Source organism: Cervus elaphus, chromosome 23, assembly GCF_910594005.1.
Source record: "Cervus elaphus chromosome 23, mCerEla1.1, whole genome shotgun sequence".
Taxonomy (NCBI): domain Eukaryota; kingdom Metazoa; phylum Chordata; class Mammalia; order Artiodactyla; family Cervidae; genus Cervus; species Cervus elaphus.
In genome coordinates, this window is record NC_057837.1 from 35,304,748 (window position 1) to 35,319,035 (window position 14,288).

General features: G+C 48.6%; 1 protein-coding gene across 2 annotated transcripts in view; it reads right to left on the reverse strand.

Moving 5' to 3' along the window:
* The window catches only part of JCAD (junctional cadherin 5 associated), a 38,337-nt gene extending 24,951 nt beyond the window's left edge, over window positions 1-13,386 (reverse strand). For both annotated transcript variants that reach the window (XM_043883653.1, XM_043883654.1), the window contains exon 1: window positions 13,229-13,386. The gene's annotated coding sequence lies outside the window, so the exon portion shown is untranslated. The remainder of the gene's footprint in view (window positions 1-13,228) is intronic.
* Window positions 13,387-14,288: the final 902 nt, after the last annotated feature.

The following is a 14,288-nucleotide window of genomic DNA, read 5'->3' on the forward strand; positions in this document are numbered from 1 at the left end:
CTGGAAGAACGCAGCTGCTCCAGCCCCTCTTGGCTGCTGGACGGAAATAGCAACTATCAGCAGCAGCGGCAGCCCCTGCAAACAATGGCCAGGAAATGCCTGCCCCCGCGTGCAGGTGAAAGGGGGGCCCCTGTGCTTCCTGCCAGTGGGGCCTCTCCCCGGGGCTCATCGCAGGATCCTGCTGACTGTGCCGGTCCTCGGCACACACTGGGCTCCAGCAGCAGCCAAGTTGCTGCCGGCATGAAGAAGGCAGGAAGGATCAGGCTCTGGAAGCCTGTGGTTCCCCATCAGGTCCCCACATTATGGAAAATCCACATGCTCCTGCAGGGGCTGTAGTAGGAGAAGCATCTCTGCAGCAACTCAGCTAGTCCTGGCACTGCGCTCCAGCTCCACGTCTTCTAGGGGCTGGCACAAGACGGACAGAAATGGCAGGACCAGAGGGGTGAGTGTTTGTTCTCTGAGTCCACTGTTCTGGTCCCCAGGCTGGGCCTGCAGAGGACAGGGACCCCATCACAAACCCAGGGCTGCGGGAACATCGAGGCAAGGTCTGCTTCGTTCAATGCTAGGCCCCCGGCATCCGGCACATAGTACGTGCTCAATAAAGCACTGTTGAATGACGGTACAGTGGGAAAAAGTGACGTTTGAGCTAGGTTTTGAAGAATGATTAGGAGTTCACTGCATAAACTGCAGTGCACGTGTGTATGAGACGGGGAATTAACATTTAAAATAGACTTGGGGTACAATCATCCCAGGAGGAAAGAAATGACATGGCAACAGAACCCTGCAGGTGAGACTGAGGGTCCCCAGACTCAATGTCACACATACAGTTGGCACCATGGTTAGAGTTCAGGTCTGAGGACACTCAGCTTCTTTCTGTTACTACATCAGGCTCTTCAAAAGCAAAGCAAAGTTCACAGCACCCCAGCAGGCCACCCATTACACAGAAGAGCAGGCCAGCGTCTACGATAGAATCCACTATGAGGGCAATAAGAAGCAATGACCTTCCAGAAAAACGCCTGAGGGTCACTGTCCTCCTGGGGATAGGTGAGCTGGTCCATGCTGCCTCTGTCTGTGAGGTAAGTACACTTTGCAAACCCTTAAACGATACAACAGATCAGGCCCAGCCATGAATATCTTTCATACAAACTCGTAAGAACTGTCCTTGACCTTACAGTTCTGAGGTCAAACATGTACTGACGTAGGGGGACTCTTTTAACTTGGTCTCACAGAGGCCAGCAGCCTGTGGGGGCAGGAGGATGAAGCACATCAGCCTCGGCACTCGGGGTGCAGGCCCCACGAAAGGGGATGACCCATAGAACAGGCCCCATGGCCCAGATGAGGGGTGCCCCCAACCCCCGGAGGACTCCTTCCTCTGGCAGACACCCACCACCTCCTGGACCCCAGCTCAGAGCCTGGCTTCTACCTCATTTCCAGCCCCATGTCAAACATCGCCACTCCCAGCAGACAGACTTCTCAACAGCCACGTGGCCCATCCAGTCCTTTTTGTATTCAGCATCCTTCCTGTAGCATCCTTCCCTACAGTGGATGGACCAGCGCGTCTCTAACACATCAGTCCCACGACCTCCAGGAGGGGATGCCAAGGAGCTGAGGAGGAGAGGAGTCCTTTCAAAGTCCCCGCCCAGCCCTGAGGCAGCAGCCTTCCAAATCAAAGGTATTCGAGGCCACCCCCCACCCGCCACCCAAAGGGCTGCTGTTCAGAGAAACACACAACAAAATTGGATCTAAGTGTAAATTATTAGAACGTGGCATTTCAACAGCTTGGAAAGGTGTGTGTGTATGATGGGCCCTCGTGGCACCGACACCCGGGTCATCATATATCTGAGGGTAAACTTTTCAGTCAGGCCTCTGTATACGGGGTCCCTCCATATGTGTATCTGAGGTTCCTCGGCCACAGGTTCAACCATGCCTCGGCGGGGCCGGCTCATACCCTGTAAGCAGGCACTTACTGAAAACAATCTGGCCCCGCGCAAGTCAAACCCGAGTTTTCAAGGGCCACTCGAGTTAAAACAGCACGGGCTTGGTGTGAGCCCTTTCATCCCCAGGTGGTGCTGACACCAGCCCCGGCTGTGGTCCCAGGAGCAAGTCATTAGCTGCACCAAACCTCAGTTTTCCAATCTGCAAAATGGCAGGGCCACTAACATCTGTCTTCCCAGACTGTTCTAAGGGCCACATGTTGTTGTTCAGTTGCCAAGTGGTGTCCAACTCTTTGCAACCCCAGGGACTGAAGCACGCCAGGCTTTCCAAGGGCTACGTAAGTACACGTAAAAGTGTAAATCACACACAGTCTGAGATAGCATTTATCATGCAGCAATGGTGCGTCCATCTCTGAAGGGCCACCTGTCCTCATGGAAAGCTTTCACCGCAGTTATTTGCTGGGACCACGGGGCTGTTCCCTGATTCCTCTTGGATCACTTGGACTGTGACTTGATTCCCAAAGTCAAGCCCACTTTCTATCTCCCAGACACCTGTCTTCCAGGAAGGGGTACTTCTGTCACCGTCCGAGTCACTGAGGACGGCAAATGTTATTTCACTGAGTCCAGAATGTGCACACACACATTCTGAGGGCTTGTGACACGCTGGGCACTTACACTGTAATGAACGAGACCCATTCTTTGCTCTTGAGAAGTTTACTGCAGCGACAGCAGGAGAACAGGCCAAGGAAACACGGCACACGCGTGTGTTAGTGACGGGAGCTTGCCTGCTCCCCACAGCGTCAGCACTGCGATGGGGACAAGGACAGGAGGAGAACACGGGACCCCCACCCGGTCTCAGGGGGTCAGGACGGCCTCTGGAAGAGCACATCAAAGCCAAAGAAACCCTTCAGGGTGAAGCTGTGATGTGAGGTCACCCCGTAAGGATGCTTCTCCAGCCAGTTCACATAAGCAATGTCTTCCTTTGCTACTTTGTCATCTTGCATCAAACACTCAGAGTGGAACATCTAATAAGAGCAGTCCAGGCAGTGCTGATGCCCAGATACGTTCTCAGAGACAGAATCCTGAGAACACAGGATTCTGAGGACCTGTGGACCTCCTGAGGACCAAGACTAAGGAGCCCATTTCCAGTAACTCTTTCATTCTAGGGCTAAATGCAGGGCAGACAATTAAGATAAGGATACACATGTTGGGCTTTCCTGGTGGCTTGGTGGTAAAGAATCTGCCTGCCAAAGCAGGAGAAGCCTGCATACCACAACGAAGAGTAGCCCCTGCTCGCCATAATTACAGAAAAGTCCTCACAGCAATGAAGACCAGCATAGCCAAAAATAAATGAAATTATTAAAAAAAAAAAAAATACTCATGTTAACAGAACAGTCCATCAAGGCCTGTAGTGAGAAGTTCCTGGCTGGGAGAGTCTTAAGTGGAGGTCAAGGCAATGAATTTGCAAATTCTATTGTTTTTACAGCCACCCACTGAAGGTATGCACACATATTTACCCTCACATCCTGAGGGGCACTGTAATATTTTCTATTCTATTTCACTTTTGAAAAATGCAGGTCACTACACACTAAATTTGATGTCGCAGTAACTGATCAGAACCCAGTGTTTGGAAAGCACTAACGGAGAAATCAATCCTGTGCTGGTCAGGACGCTGGACTAGGTGACCCCTGAAATTCTGTCCAGCTCAACGATCCCATCAATTGATGAGAAATTCCTTAACAAGTTCCTTGCTTTGTTCTCAACAGCAAAATACAGCTGTTCTATCTGATCAAAAATTTCCTTTCCAAGAAAAGTCACAGCAACTAAATGAAGCTGCTTCCCTATTCTTAAGAGCATAAGATGAAAAGAAAGAAATCTCCTGAAGGGAAAGTCCTGGCTCCTGCTCCCTTCCTCTACCTGTGATCCACCTGGGGCTTGAGACCCGAGGCCTCGGAACACAGCATCACTGGTTGACAGATAAAGCCAGCATTGTGGAAGGTGCCAAGGAACCCTCAGGATGAACTGTACCTACAGTACTGCCGCTTGTATTCTCTTTTTGGTTTGAAAGAGCCAGGAAGCAGACTTTTGTCTCTTTTGAGTCCACTTGGCTCTTTTCATCTTTTCCTATACTATTCTCTGCCCCATATATTCCTGGAGTAAGCCCATCATTTCAAAGACAAAATGGAGAAAGCAGTTTAAAAACCCTACCACCCGAATGAAAAAACCTGATAGTCTGGCAGAAGGGACATGGTGGGTCTCCTTCCCTGGGTGGTGTGTGTTCAGCTGTTTCTTCTCATCTCAGGTGGAACCTGCCTGCAGACTTCCTCCTGATCTGAGTGTAAACAGAGCAGAGCAGTGTGCTTTCTGGATAGAAAGGCTTCCTTCTGTCAAGCTTCTGCTTGGTAGATGGCTGTTACCAAGGGACTTAACTTCCAAGCCTCAGTTTTCTAAGCTGTAAAATAGACGGATGGGCCACTTACTCCAAAGACAAGTACGTGGTATCTAGTGGCTATTAGGATGTCAGGCTGGTAATTCCTACTGGACTTGGTGGCATTGCTCGATGATACCAAAGAGAAACCCGGGCCCGACCCAGCACCTGGGCTTCCCAGGTGGCTCAGTGATAAAGAACCTGCCTGCCAATGCAGGAGACACAAGAGATGCGGGTTTGATCCCTGGGTTGGGAAGATCCCCCAGAGAAGGAAATGGCAACCCACTCCAGTATTCTTGCCTGGGAAATCCTCTGGACAGAGAAGCCTGGTGAGACAGTCCACGGTGTCGCAAAGAGTTGGACACAACTTAGTGACCAAACAACAACAACAGATCTGGACCCCCGGCTCAGAGAACTTCTCACCTGGTTATACAACTTGAGCAATGCAGTCATTCGATGAAAGCAAACTCTGTAGACAGTGTACAGAAAGAAGGCAAACTGGATTTACAACAAGTCTCTTTTCATAGGAGAAAACTTTGGTGCTCAGTGTGTAACAACACACCAAGAACAGTTAAGCAAAATGCAAACTAGCTTTTTCCCCTCTGTTCTGTTATGAAAATGCATACTTACAAGTGTCAAAACTAACATAATGGAAGAAAGAGCGAAGGAAACAAAACACAAGAACACGGAGCTGGGTGAGAGGCCTGCGTTCAGCCTGTAGTTCTCTTGCTCACCTCGACAGGACTGGTTTAAATTAGATTAAAGTCACAAGAGGAGACCCAAAGAGAAATGCTTATGGCAGGCAGGCTCTAAGTTAGGTGGTTTAAAAGGGAACCCAGGGGGAGGAATAACGAATGCTCAACAGCCAAGCTTCCCAGGCTGGGTTTTTTTTCCTATTGATTCATTACATCACTAGATTTATAGTCGATCACTTCTTCCCCCTTGAGGATGCTTGGGATAAGTGGTAAGATGCTCAAATGTCCTCCAGGAGATGCGTAATGAATTCACCAAGAACATCTTCCAATTCGTGGTTAATTTATACCCCCCACTCAGCCGCCACCCCCGTTAACTCTCTCTATACAAAGAGAAGGAAGAGCCTGTTCTCTAAGCTCAGAATAGCAGCTCACGAGAGATAACAACATCATCCATCCCCCGAGCATCCGTGATGTGACAGCCACTCTGCCGGCTGCCTGGCACTCTTTATTTTCCACTCCCAGGAACCGTCCTGCTGTAGATATGAACATCTCCATTTTACAGACAAGAAAACCGAGGCTGAGAGTCCAAGGTTACACAGCTTGTAGGCGCAGATCCAAGGGTCAAACCAAGGTCTGTCTAGCTTCAAAGCTCATGCTACTATTTTAGGCTCTAAATTTCCTTCCTTAATAGCAACAAAAGTTCCCCAGTTTACCAAATAATGCATAAAATATAAGTAAGAAAGGATAGAAGGCGTGGTGGCATGAAGATGAAATACAATAATAAAAACGAGAGAACTCCTTTATTCTCTCAGGCTAGGATGGCTCTTTGAGGTGACCGTTGCCTTGTCCACACTGAGCGCACACACACCACGCACACACGCACATACAAACACACACGCACGTACACACACACACGTACACACACACACACACACACACACACAAAGGCTGATGCTTCACTTCACTGCAGTGTCTTGATAGCAACACTAGCACTGACTTCTAAACACTCAAATAACATGATTCATTCACAAATACACCACGTGATGCTCTGTGACCTTCAGCAGACCTCTTTGATTATTTGGGGTCCCAGGCTCTCCATCAGGGACCTGGAGTTCTCACGAAACCTGCTGTGTGAAGCTGAAAAGCAGACAAACTATATCTATGAGAAATAGGAGGGGAGCTCGTATTTTGTAAAAAAAAAAAAAAAACTAAGTTCTAAGAGAAAAAAATTATCTACATAGTAATAGCCACTCTTCTCTGCAGTGTTAATACGATCTGGACTTGAATGAGCAGACTGTGGGAAAGCAGATTGTGGAAGGTTTGGGCAGATAAAGGAAAGGCGCTTTATAGTGACTCTGGAGGAGAGTGAAGGAATAACATGGACAGAACAGGACAGATGTGTGGACAAATAGTCATAAGTCCCTTCTACTGTAATGCGCACGGGTGGGTGGGAGGGCATGCGATAAGAAAAAAGAAAACTAATGAGTGTAACTTCCAAGGGAAGAAGTACAGTGAATTTTGGTCTTGGTGACTAAAGTAATTGTCCTCTCGTTATGAGAAACACAGAAATTGGAAACAACACTTGGTTGGAGATGATGATGGGTCATTTGATTTTGATTTAACCAACTTATTCCTGCAAAATTTTCTTGTGCCCAGATCATTCTCCAATGGCTTTTCATCAGAATTCTTGTCCTTTCCAGAAAACCCGAATGAGACCAAAGTAAGCCATCTTCCTGTGTGGTGGGCTTCTAAGTTCTGTCCTTATCAGCCGTATCCTTTCTACTCAGGCTGAAGGGATGCTGATAACAGCTCATAGCATCTGGGCACAGACTGGAATTGTCCACCCCCTCGCTACAGGCATGAATTTCCATCCCGCCATGGTGGCTTAATACACACTGCTGTGGGAACTGAGCCTAAAACAATGCCTAGGAGAACCTATGGGTTTCAGTCTTCTTCCCAAAAAGTGCATTAAGAAGGCTGAACTAGATGATCTTCTGGGTCCTTCCAGTTCTAGAGACGGCCCCCGTCTCTGGCCTCTTCTCCCTGTGATGAGCAGCGTGCATTTCTTAGTCAGTTAGCTTGGTGGAGAGAATACAGCTTGTGGCCGCGATACAGAACAAAGCTAACCGGGTCACAGGAAGATAGACCCTCTGACCTGGTTAGCAGCACCCACAGAGGCCAGCCCAGACGGCAGAGCTAAGGGGCCACACAGTGAGCGGAGGGGGAGGTGGGGAGGGCCCGGGAGCCCACCACCCAGCATCGCCCATCCCAGGAGACCTGGAGCGCAGCCACGCCCATTGACCGCAACTTGCTTTGCACCAGTGTGCTGGCCCTGGGCTCCGAGGACACGGAGATACAGAAGGCCCCATCAACGCCCTCCCTGTGGACCTTCTAAGCTGGGAGGCGCTACTGAAGTCACAGGCGCCCTCATCACTAGAGGTCGAGCCTCGCAAATGAATGTTATCTACACAGGCTCCACTGCCCGCTCCCTTCCCATCTGTAAAAATGTGTTTTCTTTTCATATTGACGGTTCTTAGGCTCCTCAAGACAGTGAAATGAAACATTAATAAACTCACGAAATCAACCAGCACTTTTCTTCCTTTTTAACATCTGCCTAGAACTGCAAACTAAGAAAGAGACAAATACTCAATTAAAAATATCAAATAAATGTTCACCCTGACCTGAGATAAAAGATATGCAAATTAAACCCAAAAGCCACTAATCACTTCTCACATTACTGAAGTTTCTAGAAAGCAATAGCTCTTGTTGAGGGCATGGTGAATGAGCTGTCAGGGTTCTCCCATTCGTGAGTGTATGAGCGGGGTTGGTGAGGGGGGGAATAGGTCTGTAGGTAAACAGCTATTTCCTTTCTTAAAAATGATTAATGCTATAAAATCTTTAAAATTCTGAAACCTTATAGACTAATAATCTCGTTTCTTGTGACCCATCCTAATGAAATAATCAGAGATACATACAGTTTTATATAAGGATACTTACCCAAGTTTTAATTATGATAATAATTTTTTAAAAAGCTAGATTAAACAGTCATTTATGGGATGGCTAAAGAATTCTGGTACCTCCATGTGGAAGATTATAATATGCACACATGTGTATAAAATTATGTTTTTAGATATTGAATGGTACAGGGAGAAAATGCTCATGGCACCATGTTAAATAATAAAGACAGGATACAAAAGCCTAGATTCAGTGTATATAATACCAATTCCATCTAAATACATACAAATACAGTATGGGGAGAAACACCAAGAGGAAACATACCAAAATAGCAACAGTGGTACTGGATTCTAAGCTTTAAAAAAAATGCCCTTATTTATACTTTCCTGTATTTATGATATTTGGTCATGAAATATATTAGATCAAACCATATGAAGCTGCCATTTTACAGATAAAAAATGGTCAAGTAGTGGCATTTTCTTATACTTACTATTTCATCATCAGGGGAAAAAAATAACTTAACAAAAAGTTACATATAGGAAAGATTAGGAGAAAATATCTTCAAAAACATATTGCATATTTCAAGACTCAATGAGAATAAGAGAGACACAGAAGAGAAGAATAAATGAAAAGTAAATTACATAAAGTTTGAAGAGTTTAGGATATGGTATTTACGTCTTATCTGCTACCAAGAGATACTTAACCTGAATCTAGCAGGCTTAAAATCCCAATCTGCTGATAAAATTGAATACAAGATTCCAAGTAGCATTCTAAAAGTCCTGATGAGACACTGGTACTAGAAAACCTAAGGCTTCTCTCTTGTATTCACTGACATTCCACCCTTGAGATGTAATTAGTCCCTCAAATTGTTGGCAGTTAACTATAAATATTTCTTCAACTGACAATTTTTCCATCTAATGTTGTGATTAACATACGACAAAGTACCTTCTTTAAATAAGAGGTAAATAGCCAAGATACAAAACAAACCAGACTAAGGCAGGCTGCTAACTGATGCACGGATTTTTAATACTCTCTATAGCTTTCTTTGTTTTCTTGGATGGCAGAGTCATGGATTTTATTATGAGCAATTGGATTGCCATTTCCCTTTCCAGTCTTAATAATAATTAAATAAAGAGCTCAAGGGTTTAAGTTCTGGGACAGTAAGTTCTCACACACTGTCGTCACCACACCACAGAGGGATGACCCACCTCTGCCAGGGCCCTCAGGTGGTCACAATCTCCTAAGACATAAAAAGCATATTGAATCTGTGAAGTTGTGGTTTTAGTGGGGCAGCCATCTCAGAGTTAAGTTTCTTTAAGGTGGCAAAAACAAAACAATCAAAAAAATGAAACAAAAGAGATGGAAATCATGGGTCTAAAATCAAAAGTTTCCTGGAAAGCTAACCTTGCTGGGTTGGGTTGGTATTAAGGCACTAATTCAAAAAGAGAAGAAAGTAGAGTGCCAAACATTATGGACTTCATTTTTTTTTGGTAAACATTACCTTTTTAAACTTCTTTGTCTCTTCCCCTACCACCTGTATGAACACACACACACACACTTCACACATATACACTCACACACACGCTCTCCTATCTTCTTTCACCTCTAAATTCTATCACACAATTACTGCTTTGGAGACCTCAACCATTTTTAAGAGACTCTAAGTATCTCATTAACATTTCTGAAAGATTAGCAGTCATTAAGAAAAGAGGACTGAAATTGGGTAACATTTTCTAAATCTTCTGGAATTGCTACCTGCAAAAACAACTGTAAAACTTATAATAGGTTAGAATTAAATTCCACTATGATCACAGACGTCAAATTCCACACATAAAGATTCTTAAAATAATCTCTTAAACTTACAATACACTAGTCTTGCTTTTAAATAGCTTTACAATAAAACAGCCAAGGTTTTATCAAAATGTCAAAGTTTAAATGAACTCATATAATTCTTACATTATTCATTTTCTATAACATTATTCCAGAAGTAAACACTGAAAAATTCAGTGTTTAACTAGAAAGTAAAAGTTCCCTCAAACTCCACTGTGTCAAGAGATAACCATCTGGTTTCTATTTCTCCAACTAGTCATCCTATGTATGGTTGCTTTCTCGCACTCCCTTCCCCCTCCCTTTGAAATATTTATCTTGGTGTCTTCTTAATAGTATCTAAATTCTTACATTTCCATACAGAAAAAAAGCAAGCTCAATAAGCAACTCCAGAGAGATAACCAGAAAGCAACAAATCACAAGGCTATTTATTTACTGGTCTGATAATAAGGTTTTGTCATTTGGGTCAGGCTGTTCTCAACTATATTATCTATAGACAGTTTCTGGGAAATATATTTGGTCAAAGAAAGTTAAGGTAAAAAGTCAAATTTTAAACAAAATACCGCAAATTCAAATCAAGGTCATTGAGGTTTTAGCATCAGGGCGGTTCCTGTATTCAATGACATGAAAGGTTTTTAAAGGCTGTATCAAAGCATTGGAGACTGTTCTCAGCCTGCTAGCTTTATCGAGTGCCCCTCAGCATTCCTGAAGCCGGCCAGCCCTCACTGCAAAGACCAATAGCAAAGTTTCAGTGAATGAGATAACCCTTGCCATCCAAAAGGTGAAAAACAACATCTGCTGAAAAACCAAATGAACTGCAGTGATGGGTTCAGCGATGGGCCTGGAGGATTTCAGAGACATGGTCTTTGCCTCTGGAAAGAAAAACCACAACAGAACAACCGTCTCAATCCCACGCTCTATGTTCTAAACTCTCTTTAGATCAATTAGCGTGAAGTCCCACCAAGCTCATTATTAGAGAAACTCTGGGCTCCTACAACCCCATGGTGTTTACTGTCCTGCAAACTCGAGGGCTCTGCAGCAAGGACAATGAGGACTTGGTGGGAGCGCAGACTCCTTGGGTTTTCTTTGCTGATAGCCATTTCTAGGATTTATTTTTAAACTGCATTAAAAAAATTAGACTCCAAGCATCTTTTCAAAGAATTTTTTTTTTAACTGAAAAACTGGTCCTTATTTACTCTCCTGTGTACCTCCAATCTCCAGTTACCTTTTATAGCTAAAATTTTACAGCCAAATGTTTCTGGAATCTGTGACTTACTCAGATGCCTTATTAGATAACTGTGATTAGCTGTCAAGACCTCCAGAGCATGTGGACACCCGGGCATTTTAAGTTATGTTCCAAGGAGATGGAAAGACAGAAATTTTTTTCTTTTTGGCACAGGCTTCCTCCACCCACCCAATCCCCCTAAATCTCTTGGGCCTGCCAAGGGCCTGACCTTCCGATCTCTGCAGCAGAGGGTGAAGTTTGGTGGGAGGAAGGCCCAGTAGATGAGGGCCTCTGTTCAACAAATATTTGCTCACCCCTCCAGTGGGAGGGAAATCGTTTTCTATAAGCTGCCTGCCTGGAGTAACACTTGGAGCCCTTCAGGAGGCTTGTTGAGCTGGTGGCCAAGAATTAGACACCTAATATCAAGGTAAACATAAAGTCCAAACCCACAGAACATTATGGAAAACCAAACGAATTTACCACACTTCCCAGGTCACATCAAAGCCAACACAAGTTCCCCGAAATAGAATCTGCGTGAAACTTCCAAAAAAACTTTACACTCGCCTCTGCCTTGCTGGATGGTCTTAGTCCAGTTATCTTAAATTCTAAAACTACCTGACCTAGGACGATACTTCCCTGAAGTTTTGCCCATTCAAACGACTCAGTCTGCAATTTTTGTCCACGCATTTCTGGCCGCCTGAATTCCCGTTTCACTCCCCCTCCCATCTTCCAACCCTCCACTCAACAACCCCCCCCCCCCCCCCCCCCCCCCCCCCTCCCCCCCCCCCCAGTCTCTACTTGCAAATCTGAAAAGACAAAAAAGCCAGGGAAAGGAGAAAACCTCCTAGTTGTGTGGTCCTCACCGCCCCACCCTCTCCCCAAGACAGGCCAGGCGACCAGATATGGGGAGGGAGATGCTGATGGGGGTGGGGCAGGGACGCAGGGGATGGGAGACTGGGAGGCAGGGTGTGGGTGTGTGTGGGTGAGGGTGGGGACCTGCCTACTAATTCTCCGAAGTCCTCGCTCCTAGAGAGTGCGGATGAGCAAGGGCTAGGGCGTAACCAGGTGGCGCTGGCGTAAAGTTCCCGTTTGGTTTTTTGTTTTTTTTTTTTTCATTTTTTTCTTCAGTAGTGGAACCATAGCTTCTTTTTCAAACCCCTAGAAGAATCCGGGGCGCCAGTGACAGGGGGCCAAAGCGGCGCTCTCAGCTGTAAGTGCTGAGGTCATTGCGGTCGGGTCTTCTAGGAAATCCCTGGTTTTCGGGTTGAACTGATGGCGACTGGGGGTGTGGGCAAGCAGGGTGCGCGCGGAGACCCAGGACCGGCGGGCGGGCTCCGGATCCCAGAAGTGGGCTGATTAACGGATTTACAGCGCTCTCAGGCGGGGCTCTTTCCTTTCTCCCACCCTGTTTTCCTTTTTCTCTCTTTGGCTTCAGCGCCAGCCGCCTGAGGGAGGGCTGGGCCGCCGTGCGCACGGCTGGGAGGCAGCGGCGATTAGCACCCTAATCCCGGCCCTGACCCCCGGGCGGTGGGCGCGCGGGCGGGCGGAGACGGGGCGGGGCGGGGGCGCGGCCGCTGGCTCCCAACGTCCCGCGGGCAGGTCCCAGCAGCCGCGGGTGGGGGCGGGCAGGAGAGGCGCCAGTGGGAACCAGGGACCCCGGAGACCCCACGCAGCGGCTGTCAGTTCCCCGCCGTGGAGATGCCCGCGAAGTCGGAGGGCGCAGGCGAAGAAGGAGGTGGGCTGGACTCAGGCGGTGGCCGGGACGCCGGGAGCTGGGCAGCGACCCCCGCCTCCCGACCCCGCGCCGCCCCCACCCAGCGCGGAGGGGCTAGGCGAGCGCCAACGTCCGCCGCGGCCCTCGACGCCGACAGGTTAGCGCGAGCCCAGGGCTGGGCACCTGAGGGCGGGGACTCGTCCCCCCGACCCCCAGCAGAGAGGCGCCCCCAGCCCGAGGCTGCGAGGCTGGACGCAGCGCCGGGGGCTCCGGACGGGGTGCGGACATCCCGCCCCCCCCCGCGCTGGGGAGGGCGCCGACCCGACCCACGTCCGGGCTGGAGAAGTTGGGGGGCGAGCGCGGGAGGCTGGGGCGAGGCCCACGGGGCGCCGAGGGAGCTGACCAGATGGACGAAGGGAGTCAGAAGGGGCGACAGACGCCGGGACTTACCGAGCGGCTCCCTCATGCTGCCCTGCGCTGCCGCCGCCGCTCCGGCCGGCCGGGAACCAGCGCGACCCGCCCCGCTCGCAGCCTCTACGGCCGAGCATGCCCGGAGCCGCCGCCACCGCCGCCACCGCCCAGCTCTCCGCGGCCCCGCCCATCACCCCGCCCTCCGCGACCCAGCGCCCCGCCCGTCGCCCCGCCCCCGCGGCCTCGCGATCCCCGCCCCGCCCATCGCTCCGCCCCGCGCGCTCAGCCCCGCCCCGCCCGAAGAGCGGCCTCCAGGGTCTGCTCTCCTGCGGGAGGGCGGCACCCGGGCAGCGGGCAGACCTTTAGCCAAAGGCACAGGCCTCCTCCCGCACCGCCTACGGCACAGGTGAATTGGTCACCTTTCCCTCTGTCCGTTCACTTGGGTTTAGGCAGCTTCAACGTTGTGCGGATGTCCACACACACGTATGCATACGTTCACTGCCACACAGATGCACACAGCCACACATAGACGCACAGTCATACGCAGCCACACACACACACACACACACTTTCACAAAAACATACACGCAGGGAAGGTGTGAGGAGCAGAAGTCAATGACAACAGCTTAGTGCTTGGAATCTCCTTTAAAAGCAGACGGCTGAGTATCTTAGCTAGAGGCTTCGGGAGCCTTTACAGGTCAGCTGCTCAGTCCTGTCTCTTGGTAGATGAGGAAACCGGAAGCCAGGAGGAGGCAGAGGTCAGGCAGAGTGAACATATACTGCTCCCGACCTCTCCACCTCCCTCACAGCCACGATCAGACTGCTGCCAGATCTGCTCAGGGGCAAAAGTCCTTGCACTTTGGAGGGCAGAGAAAAGACAAAATGTTCAACTCTCCTGATGAGTCATGGAGAGGGCGATGGTATTGGCTGAGTCCGGTTCACAGAGGCAGAGGCATGGAGCAGCCCCAGGTCACTGCAGAAGGATAACCTTTCAATTGGACTTCCCTGGCAGCCCAGCGGTTAAGAATTTGCCTTGCAATGCAGAGGATTTGGGTTTGAGCCCTCCTTGGGGAACTAAGATCCTACATGCCTCGGAGCT